This window comes from Bos taurus, chromosome 3 (assembly GCF_002263795.3).
Source record: "Bos taurus isolate L1 Dominette 01449 registration number 42190680 breed Hereford chromosome 3, ARS-UCD2.0, whole genome shotgun sequence".
In the NCBI taxonomy this organism is placed as follows: Eukaryota; Metazoa; Chordata; class Mammalia; order Artiodactyla; family Bovidae; genus Bos; species Bos taurus.
Genome location: NC_037330.1, coordinates 87,545,188 through 87,556,683, shown reverse-complemented (window position 1 = coordinate 87,556,683; position 11,496 = coordinate 87,545,188). Strand labels below are relative to the sequence as shown.

The following is an 11,496-nucleotide window of genomic DNA, read 5'->3' as shown; positions in this document are numbered from 1 at the left end:
TTGATTTTAAGCTTAGATGGTTTTTTACCGGTATCAAAGTCATACATGAGGAAGCTGACAAGCAACCTAGAATAGTTGGTTCCTTTTGGTAGTTTTTAGAAAGCTGAGGGTGTGGAAGTGGACATATTTGTAGTCAGGCAGGTCAGCCTTGCTCCTTCTAGGTGAGAGACACTGAGTGTATCATTGAACCTCTGCAAGCCTGTTTCTCATCATAAAATGAAAATGCAGGCATGCCTCATATCACTGCGCTTCACTTTATTGCACTTTGCATTATCATGTCTTTTACAAACTGAAGGTTTGTGGCAAGACTGTGTCACACTGTCCCAACAGCATTATTTTTTAATTAAGGTGTGTACATTGTTTCTTACACATGATGTTATGGCATATGTAATAGACTACAGTACAATATAAACGTAAGTTTTATATGCACTGGGAAGCCAAAAAAAATTGCGACTCATTTGACTGTGATATTCACTTTCTTGTGGTGGTCTGGAACCGATCCTGCAGTATCTCTGAGGTATGCCTGTAATAAGAACTACTTCACAGGGTTGTGTGATGAATGGGCACAGGTAAAAGGTAGCTTATTTTCCCTTTAATTTTCTATAAAACTATTTATTTGATTTAATGTGTTATAAGAAAAATGTCCCTCTTAATATAACCTCAACATCACTAGACTTCACCAGTTTGGGAGTACAAATCATACAAAAACAATAATACATTTTTACAACCTATTTCTACATGTAGGGAATATAGTAATTTCTGGGTATCACTAGGGATGTGTCTTGTGCTTCTTTCATCTTCATCCAGATCTTTTTCTATGTCTGCTGCCAGAAAGATCAACTTGGGGACTACATCTCGCCCCTGCCTGCGTCTCTGTGATACCTCAGTGAGAACAGGTTGGCTGTGCTCTCTGAGAACCCCCGAGGTACTGAGACTATAATATCACCAACAAGCTCAGATGACACAACTTCCTGCTATGGCTTCAGTGCACCAGAAGCATACCATGTCTGCAGAGAAGATCCTTCTCCCCATTTTCTCACTTGATCACTTAGACCTCAAACAGCACTACTTGTGTCTGCCTATGGAAAGAGCTTCTTCAGCTTCTTCTTAATCACTCATGGCCCACAGATGAGGATCAGGAAACTCTCTAGTCAAAGGTGCCTACTCCACACAATTGCAGTCCTACTGCAAACCAATTTCTGCATATTTCAGACCATCAATTTCCTAGTTCATTGCAACCACCCAGACTCTTAAATTCAGTTTAGGCTCAGCTGGAACCCTCTAGATGATAACAATTATTTTACGTTCTGATATTCTGATTTTTCACCCACTAGAGGTTTTCCCCCAAAATCAAAAGTATAAGACACAGTAAAATGTGTAAAACAGGGGTGGTCCTAAGATGGCGGAGGAATAGGATGGGGAGACCACTTTCTCCCCCACAAATTCATCGAAAGAAAATTTGAACTCAGAAAATTCCACAAAACAACTTCTGAATGCTGGCAGAGGACATGAGGTGCCCAGAAAGGCAGCCCATTGTCTTTGAAAAGGAGGTAGGACAAAATATAAAAGATAAAAAGACAGACAAAAGAGGTAGAGATGAAGATCCATCCAGGGAAGGGAGTCTTAAAAGAGAAGTTTCCAAACACCAGGAAACACTCATTGGCGGGTCTGTGGGGAGTTTTGGAATCTCAGTTCAGTTCAGTTCAGTCACCCAGTTGTGTCCGACTCTTTGCGACCCCATGAATCGCAGCACGCCAGGCCTCCCTGTCCATCACCAATTCCCAGAGTTCACTCAAACTCATGTCCACTGAGTCAGTGATGCCATCCAGCCATCTCATCCTCTGTCATCCCTTTTTCCTCCTGCCCCCAATACTTTCCAGCATCAGAGTCTTTTCCAATGAGTCAACTCTTCACATGAGGTGGCCAAAGTACTGGAGTTTCAGCGTTAGCATTATTCCTTCCAAAGAACACCCAGGGCTGACCTCCTTTAGAACGGACTGGTTGGACCTCCTTGCAGTCCAAGGGACTCTCAAGAGTCTTCTCCAACACCACAGTTCAAAAGCATCTATTTTTTGGTGCTCAGCTTTCTTCACAGTCCAACTCCCACATCCATACATGACCACTGGAAAAACCATGGCCTTGACTAGACGGACCCTTGTTGGCAAAGTAATGTCTCTGCTTTTGAATATGCTATCTAGGTTGGTCATAACTTTCCTTCCAAGGAGTAAGCGTCTTTTAATTTCATGGCTGCAGTCACCATCTGCAGTGATTTTGGAGCCCAGAAAAATAAAGTCTGACACTATTTCCACTGTTTCCCCATCCATTTGCCATGAAGTGATGGGACCAGATGCCATGATCTTCATTTTCTGAATGTTGAGCTTTACGCCAACTTTTTCACTCTCCACTTTCACTTTCATCAAGAGGCTTTTGTTTTTTTTTTTTAATATGAGGTACTTTGTGTTTTTTTTTTAAATTTTATTTTATTTTTAAACTTTACATAATTGTATTAGTTTTGCCAAATATCAAAATGAATCCGCCACAGAAGAGGCTTTTGAGTTCCTCTTCACTTTCTGCCATAAGGGTGGTGTTATCTGCATATCTGAGGTGATTGATATTTCTCCTGACAATCTTGATTCCAGCTTGTGCTTCTTCCAGCCCAGCGTTTCTCATGATGTACTCTGCAGATAAGTTAAATAAGCAGGGTGACAGTATACAGCCTTGACATACTCCTTTTCCTATTTGGAACCAGTCTGTTGTTCCATGTCCTGTTCTAACTGTTACTTCCTGACCTGCATATAGGTTTCTCAAGAGGCAGGTCAGGTGGTCTGCTATTCCCATCTCTTGAAGAATTTTCCACAGTTTATTGTGATCCACATAGTCAAAGCCTTTGGCATAGTCAATAAATCAGAAATAGATGTTTTTCTGGAGCTCTCTTGCTTTTTTGATGATCCAGCGGATGTTGGCAATTTGATCTCTGGTTCCTCTGCCTTTTCTAAAACCAGTTTGAACATCAGGAAGTTCACGGTTCACGTATTGCTGAAGCCTGGCTTGGAGAATTTTGAGCATTACTTTACTAGCATGTGAGTTGAGTGCAATTGTGCAGTAGTTTGAGCATTCTTTGGTATTGCCTTTCTTTGGGATTGGAATGAAAACTGACCTTTTCCAGTCCTGTGGCCACTACTGAGTTTTCCCACGGCAACATAACTGGGAGGAAAAATAAATAAATAAAACCCACAGATTACATGCCTAATGGCAACTCCCAGTGCTCACATCCGCCAAGCAGGGGCTGAACAGGGAGGCATGGGCTACATTGTTTAGGGTAAGGACTGAGCCTGAATGTTCTGAGGGCAATCTGAGGGAACTAATGTAAGATAGCAACCCAAACTGTGGGATAGCCAGAGAGAGAGAAAAAAGAGAGAGAGAGAGAGAGAGAGAGAACTATCTTGCAAAAAGCCCTAACCTAAGGCACTGCCAGGCCCGCTCACAGAACAAAGGACTGAGCGAATAACAGAGGAGAGCTAGCTGGCTGTGGACTGGCCCATCCCCCACTGGAGACAGGGAGGCAGGAGGGGGCAGCCAGAGCCAGAAAGGGGCAATCTCAGCCCCAGAGACAGCATCTTCTAACAAATTGCAAGCAGGCTCCCAGTTGCTAACCAAGACTTCTTGGGATTCTGGGTGGTTGACATCTGCCAGGACGGTCGCCACCAGAGATCAGCTCCCCAGGAGACGCACGGCACACCTGAGATGGGCGCACCCGCTGCCACCCGGGAAACCGAGCTGCTGGGATCAGGGAGGTGATAAGACGCCCCGCCCCACCTGGGGAGACTGGCTCGCCAAGCACCTGGTCACCTGAGCTGCTCAGACCTGGGAAGGGCACAAAATGCAGACCCAACCGAGTCTGCGCCTTTGTGGAGTACCCGAGAACCTGAACCTGAGCAGCTTAGACCTGGGAAGCGCGTACAACCCAGGGCCCACCTCTGACAGTTCCTGGCAGAGCAACCTAGAGCCTGAGAAGTGTAGACTGGGAAAGCGCATGCACCATGAGCGGGAGCAAACCCAGTGTGGCCCAGGCACTGTGAGCACTGCCCACACACGCCAGTGATATTTGTTTGCAGTGTTTCTCCCTCCCCACAGCATGACTGCACAAGTGAGCCTAAGTGACCACCTTCGCCCCCTTGTGTCAGGGCAGAAATTAGACACTGAAGAGACCAGCAAACAGAAGAAGCTAAAATAAACAGAGGGAATCACTTTGGAAATGACAGGTGCAACAGATTAAAACCTCTAGTTAGCACCGACTACATTGGAAGGGGCCTATAGATCTTGAGAAGTATAAGCCAGATCAAGGAAATATCTGAAACTGAACTGACCACACACTACCTGCAACAGCTCCAGAGCTGTTTACTATTATCACTTTTTAAATTTTTAAAAAATGAAAAAAAAAATTTTAAGTCCTCTTTTACTCCTTTAATTTTCATTTTTATAACATTCTACTGCAAAAAAAAAAAAAGACCCTATTTTTAAAGCAAACTTCATATATATATATTTTATAATTTTTGTGACTTTGGGTTTTTTTTAATATTGTATTTTTGAGAGTCTAACCACTACTCTAGATTTTTAATCTTTGCTTTTTAGTATTTGTTATCAATTTTGTACCTTTAAGAACCCAATCTTCAGTACCCATTTTAACTTGGGAGTGTGATTACTGGCTTGATTGCCCTCTCCCCCTTTTGACTCTCCTTTTTCTCCACCAGGTCGCCTCTATCTCCTCCCTCCCCCTTCTCTTCTTAGCATACTCTGTGAATTTCTTTGTGTGTTCTGGACTGCGGAGAACACTTAGGGAACTGATTACTGGCTGGATCTGTCTCTCTCCTTTTGATTCCCCCTTTTCTCCTCCTGGTCGCCTCTGTCTCCTTCATTCCTCTTCTCTTCTCTGTGTAACTTTGTGAACCTGTCTGAGGGGTACAGACTGTGGAGAGCACATAGGGAATTGATTACTGGCTAGCTTGCTCTCTCCCCTTTTGATTCCCCCTCTTCTTCTCCTGGTCACTTCTATCTCCCTCCTCCCTCTTCTCTTCTCCATGTAACTCTGTGAACCTCTCCAGGTGTCCCTCACTGTGGAGAAGCTTTTCATCATTAACCTAGATGTTTCACCACTGGTGCTGTATAGATGGCGAAGTCTTAAGGCTACTATAAGAATAAGACTGAAAACCAGAGGCAGGAGGCTGAAGTCCAAAATCTGAGAACACCAAAGAACTCCTGACTCCAGGGAATGTTAATTGATAAGAGATCATCCAAAAGCCTCCATACCTACACTGAAACCAAGCACCACCCAAGAGCCAACAAGTTCCAGAGCAAGACATACCAGGAAAATTCTCCAGCAATGCAGGAACATAGCCCTGAGCTTCAATATACAGGCTGCCCAAAGTCACACCAAACCCATAGACATCTCAAAACTCACTACTGGACACTTCATTGCACTCCAGAGAGAAGAAATCCAGCTCCACCCACCAGAACACCGATGCAAGCTTCCCTACCAGGAAACCTTGACAAGTCACTCATCCAAACCCACCCACAGCGTGTAACCTCCACAATAAAGAGGAACCACAAACTGCCAGAATACAGAAAGGCCACCCCAAACACAGCAATCTAAACTGTGAAAAGGCAGAGAAATACTCAGCAGGTAAAGGAACAGGATAAGTACCCACCAAACCAAACAAAAGAGGAAGAGATAGGGAGTCTACCTGAAAAAGAATTCAGAACAATGATAGTAAAAATGATCTAAAATCTTGAAAACAAAATGGAGTTACAGATAAACAGCCTGGAGACAAGGATTGAGAAGATGCAAGAAATGCATAACAAGGACCTAGAAGAAATAAAACAGAGTCAATAATGAATAATTCAATAAATGAGATCAAAAACACTCTGGAGGGAACCAACAGTAGAATAACAGAGGCAGAAGATAGGATAAGTGAAGTAGAAGATAGAACGGTAGAAATAAATGAAGCAGAGAGGAAAAAAGAAAAAAGAATTAAAAGAAATGAGGACAATCTCAGAGACCTCTGGGACAATGTTAAATGCCTCAACATTCGAATCACAGGAGTCCCAGAAGAAGAAGACAAAAAGAAAGACCATGAGAAAATACTTGAGGAGATAATAGTTGAAAACTTCCCTAAAATGGGGAAGGAAACAGTCACCCAAGTCCAAGAAACCCAGAGAGTCCCAAACAGGATAAACCCAAGGCGAAACACCCCAAGATGCATATTAATCAAATTAAAAAAGATCAAACACAAAGAACAAATATTAAAACAGCAAGGGAAAAACAACAAATAACACACAAGGGGATTCCCATAAGGATAACAGCTGATCTTTCAATAGAAACACTTCAGGCTAGAAGGGAATGGCAGGACATACTTAAAGCGATGAAAGACAAAAACCTACAACCCAGATTACTGTACCCAGCAAGGATCTCATTCAAATATGAAGGAGAAATCAAAAGCTTTACAGACAAGCAAAAGCTGAGAGAATTCAGCACCACCAAACCAGCTCTTCAACAAATATGAAAGGATCTTCTCTAGACAGGAAACACAGAAAGGGTGTATAAACTCGAACCCAAAACAACAAAGTAAATGGCAATGGGGCCATACTTATCAATAATTATCTTAAATGTAAATGGGTTGAATGCCCCAACCAAAAGACAAAGACTGGCTGAATCGATACCAAAACAAGACCCCTATATATATATTGTCTACAAGAGACCCACCTCAAAACAAGGGACACACACAGACTGAAAGTGAAGGGCTGGAAAAAGATATTCCACACAAATAGAGACCAAAAGAAAGGAGGAGTAGCAATACTCATATCAGATAAAATAGACTTTAAAATAAAGGTTCTGAAAAGAGACAAAGAAGGACACTACATAATGAGCAAAGGATCAATCCAAGAAGAAGATATAACAATTATAAATATATATGACCCAACATAGGAGCACCACAATATGTAAGGCAAATGCTAACAAGTATGAAAGGGGAAATTAACAATAACACAATAATAGTGGGAGATTTTAATACCCCACTCACACCTATGAATAGATCAACTGAACAGAAAATTAATAAGGAAACACAAACTTTAAATGATACAATGGACCAGTTAGACCTAATTGATATCTATAGGACATTTCACCCCAAAACAATGAATTTCACCTTTTTCTCAAGTGCACATGGAACCTTCTCCAGGATAGATCACATCCTGGGCCATAAAGCTAGCCTTGAAATTAAAAAAAACTGAAATCATTCCACGCATCTTTTCTGACCACAATGCAGTAAGATTAGATGTCAATTACAGGAGAAAAGCTATTAAAAATTCCAACATATGGAGGCTGAACAACACGCTACTGGATAACCAACAAATCACAGAAGAAATCAAAATATGGATAGAAACGAATGAAAATGAAAACACGACAACCCAAAACCCATGGGACACTGTAAAAGCAGTGATAAGGGGAAGGTTCATAGCAATACAGGCTTACCTCAAGAAACAAGAAAAAAGTCAAATAAATAACCTAACTCTACACCTAAAGCAACTAGAAAAGGAAGAAATGAAGAACCCCAGGGTTAGTAGAAGAAAAGAAATCTTAAAAATTAGGGCAGAAATAAATGAAAAAGAAACATAGGAGACCACAGCAAAAATCAACAAAGCTTAAAGCTGGTTCTTTGAGAAGATAAATAAAATTGACAAACCATTAGCCAGATTCATCAAGAAACAAAGGAAGAAGAATCAAATCAACAAAATTAGAAATGAAAAAGGAGAAATCACAACAGACAACACAGAAATACAAAGGATCATAAGAGACTACTATCAGCAACTATATGCCAATAAAATGGACAACTTAGAAGAAATAGACAAATTTTTAGAAAAGTATAACTTTCCAAAACTGAACCTGGAAGAAATAGAAAATCTTAACAGACCCATCACAAGCACGGAAATTGAAACTGTAATCAGAAATCTTCCAGCAAACAAAAGCCCAGGACCAGAAGGCTTCACAGCTGAATTCTACCAAAAAATTTAGAGAAGAGCTAACACCTACCCTACTCAAACTTTTCCAGAAAATTGCAGAGGAAGATAAACTTCCAAACTCATTCTATGAGGCCACCATCACCCTAATACCAAAACCAGACAAAGATGCCACAAAAAAAACAAAACTACAGGCCAATATCACTGATGAAAAAAGATGCAAAAATCCTTAATAAAATTCTAGCAAACAGAATCCAACAACATATTAAAAAGATCATACATTATGACCAAGTGGGTTTTATCCCAGGGATGCAAGTATTCTTAAATATCTGCAAATCAATCACTGTAATACACCACATTAACAAATTGAAAGATAAAAACCATATGATTATCTCAATAGATGCAGAGAAAGCCTTTGACAAAATTCAACATCCATTTATGATAAAAAAAAAAAAACCCTCCAGAAAGCAGGAATAGAAGGAACAATCCTCAACATAATAAAAGCTATATGAGAAACCCACAGCAAATATTATCCTCAATGATGAAAAACTGAAAGAATTTCCCCTAAAGTCAGGAACAAGATAAGTGTGCCCACTCTCACCACTACTATTCAACATAGTTTTGGAAGTTTTGGCCGCAGCAATCAGAGCAGAAAAAGAAATAAAAGGTATCCAGATGGGAAAAGAAGAAGTAAAACTCTCACTGTTTGCAGATGACATGATCCTCTACATAGAAAACCCTAAAGACTCCACCAGAAAATTACCAGAGCTAATCAATGAATATAGTAAAGTTGCAGGATATAAAACCAACACACAGAAATTCCTTGCATTCCTATACACTAACAATGAGAAAACAGAAAGAGAAATTAAGGAAACAATTCCATTCACCATTTAAATGAAAAGAATAAAATACTTAGGAATATATCTACCTAAAAAAACAAAAGACCTATATACAGAAAACTATAAAACACTGATGAAAGAAATCAAAGAGGACACAAATAGATGGAGAAATATACCATGTTCATGCATTGGAAGAATCAATATAGTGAAAATGAGTATAGTACCCAAAGCAATCTATAGATTCAATGCAATCCCTATCAAGCTACCAATGGTATTTTTCACAGAACTAGAACAAATAATGTCACAATTTGTATGGAAATACAAAAAACCTCGAAGAGCCGAAGCAATCTTGAGAAAGAAGAATGGAACTGGAGGAATCAACCTGCCTGACTTCAGGCTATACTACAAAGCTACACTCATCAAGACAGTACGGAACTGGCACAAAGACAGAAATATAGAACAATGGAAGAAAATAAAAAGCCCAGAGATAAATCCACACACCTATGGACACCTTATCTTTGACAAAGGAGGCAAGAATATACAATGGAGAAAAGACAATCTCTTTAACAAGAGGTGCTGGGAAAACTGGTCAACCACTTGTAAAAGAATGAAACTAGAACACTTACTAACACCATACACAAAAATAAACTCAAATGGATTAAAGATCTAAATGTACGATCAGAAACTATAAAACTCCTAGAGGAAAATACAGGCAAAACACTCCCTGACATAAATCACAGTAGGATCCTCTATGACCCACCTCCCAGTTCAGTTCAGTTCAGTTGCTCAGTCGTGTCCGACTCTTTGCGACCCCACGAATCAGCACGCCAGGCCTCCCTGTCCATCACCAACTCCCGGAGTTCACTCAGACTCACGTCCATTGAGTCAGTGATGCCATCCAGCCATCTCATCCTCTGTCGTACCCTTCTCTTGCCCCCAATCCCTCCCAGCATCAGAGTCTTTTCCAATGAGTCAACTTTTGCATGAGGCGGTCAAAGTACTGGAGTTTCAGTTTTAGCATCATTCCTTCCAAAGAAATCCCAGGGCTGATCTCCTTCAGAATGGACTGGTTGGATCTCCTTGCAATCCAAGGGACTCTCAAGAGTCTTCTCCAACACCACAGTTCAAAAGTTATGTTAATAAAAACAAAAATAAACAAATGGGACCTAATTAAACTCAAAAGCTTTTGCACAACGAAGGAAACTATAAGCAAAGTGAAAGACAGTCTTCAGAATGGGAGAAAATAATAGCAAACGAAGCAACTGACAAAGAATTAATCTCAAAAATATACAAGCAACTCCTGCAGCTCAATTCCAGAAAAATAAATGACCCAGTCAAAAAAATGGGCCAAAGAACTAAACAGACATTTCTCCGAAGAAGACATACAGATGGTTAACAAACACATGAAAAGATGCTCAACGTCACTCATTATCAGAGAAATGCAAATCAAAACCACAATGAGGTACCATCTCATGCTGGTCAGAATGGCTGCTATCCAAAAGTCTACAAACAATAAATTCTGGAGATGGAATGGAAAAAAGGGAAATTTGCATCCCACTGTTGGTGGGAATGCAAACTAGTACAGTCACTCTGGAGAACAGTGTGGAGATTTCTTAAAAAACTGGAAATAGAACTGCCATCTGACCCAGCAATCCCATTGCTGGGCATACACACTGAGGAAACCAGAACTGAAAGAGACACGTGTACCCCAATATTCATCACAGCACTGTTTATAATAGCCAGGACATAGAAGCAACCTAGATGTCCATCAGCAGACGAATGGATAAGAAAGCTGTGGTACATATACACAATGGAATATTGCTCAGCCATTGAAAAGAATACATTTGAGTCAGTTCTGGATGAAACTGGAGCCTATATACAGAGTGAAGTAAGCCAGAAAGAAAAACACCAATACAGTATACTAACAGATATATATGGAATTTAGAAAGATGGTAACGATAACCCTATATGCGAGACAGCAAACGAGACACAGATGTATAGAACAGTCTTTTGGACTCTGTGGGAGAAGGCGAGGGTGGGATGATTTGAGAGAATAGCACTGAAACATGTATATTATCATATGTGAAACAGATCGCCAGTCCAGGTTTGATGCATGAGACAGGGTGCTCAGGGCTGGTGCACTGGGATGACCCAGAGGGATGGGATGGGAAAGGAGGTGGGAGGGGGGTTCAGGATGGGGAACACATGTACATCCATGGCTGATTCATGTTAATGTATGGCAAAACCACTACAATATTGTAAAGTAATTAGCCTCCAATTAAAATAAATAAAAAATAAATAAAATGTATTTTTGTTACAGAATTAAAAAAAAAAAAAGGAGTTAGGCATGATTAAAAGTGAAGTTCTTGATTTATCAAGAAGTAAAATGTAGCAGTGATCTTCAACCAGAAAGTAAATTATTTATCACTAGATGGCACTGTACTGGATAATTTAAAAAAATTTTTTAGCTCAAGGTTCAACTTACTTATCAAATTAAAAGAATTCTTTCTTTCAACAGAAGAAGGTAAGATTACATTACTATTTTAAGTTATCTCATGGCTTTGAAAATAAAAGATATGGTTTAATGGAAAACAAAACAATGACATAATCAAGTTAAACTATTTTTAAACTATTCTGATATCTTAAA

At 40.1% G+C, this 11,496-nt stretch overlaps 1 protein-coding gene across 2 annotated transcripts in view; it reads right to left on the bottom strand.

Moving 5' to 3' along the window:
- The window catches only part of OMA1 (OMA1 zinc metallopeptidase), a 92,204-nt gene that overhangs the window by 14,805 nt on the left and 65,903 nt on the right, over window positions 1-11,496 (bottom strand). The gene's annotated exons all lie outside the window — the stretch shown is intronic.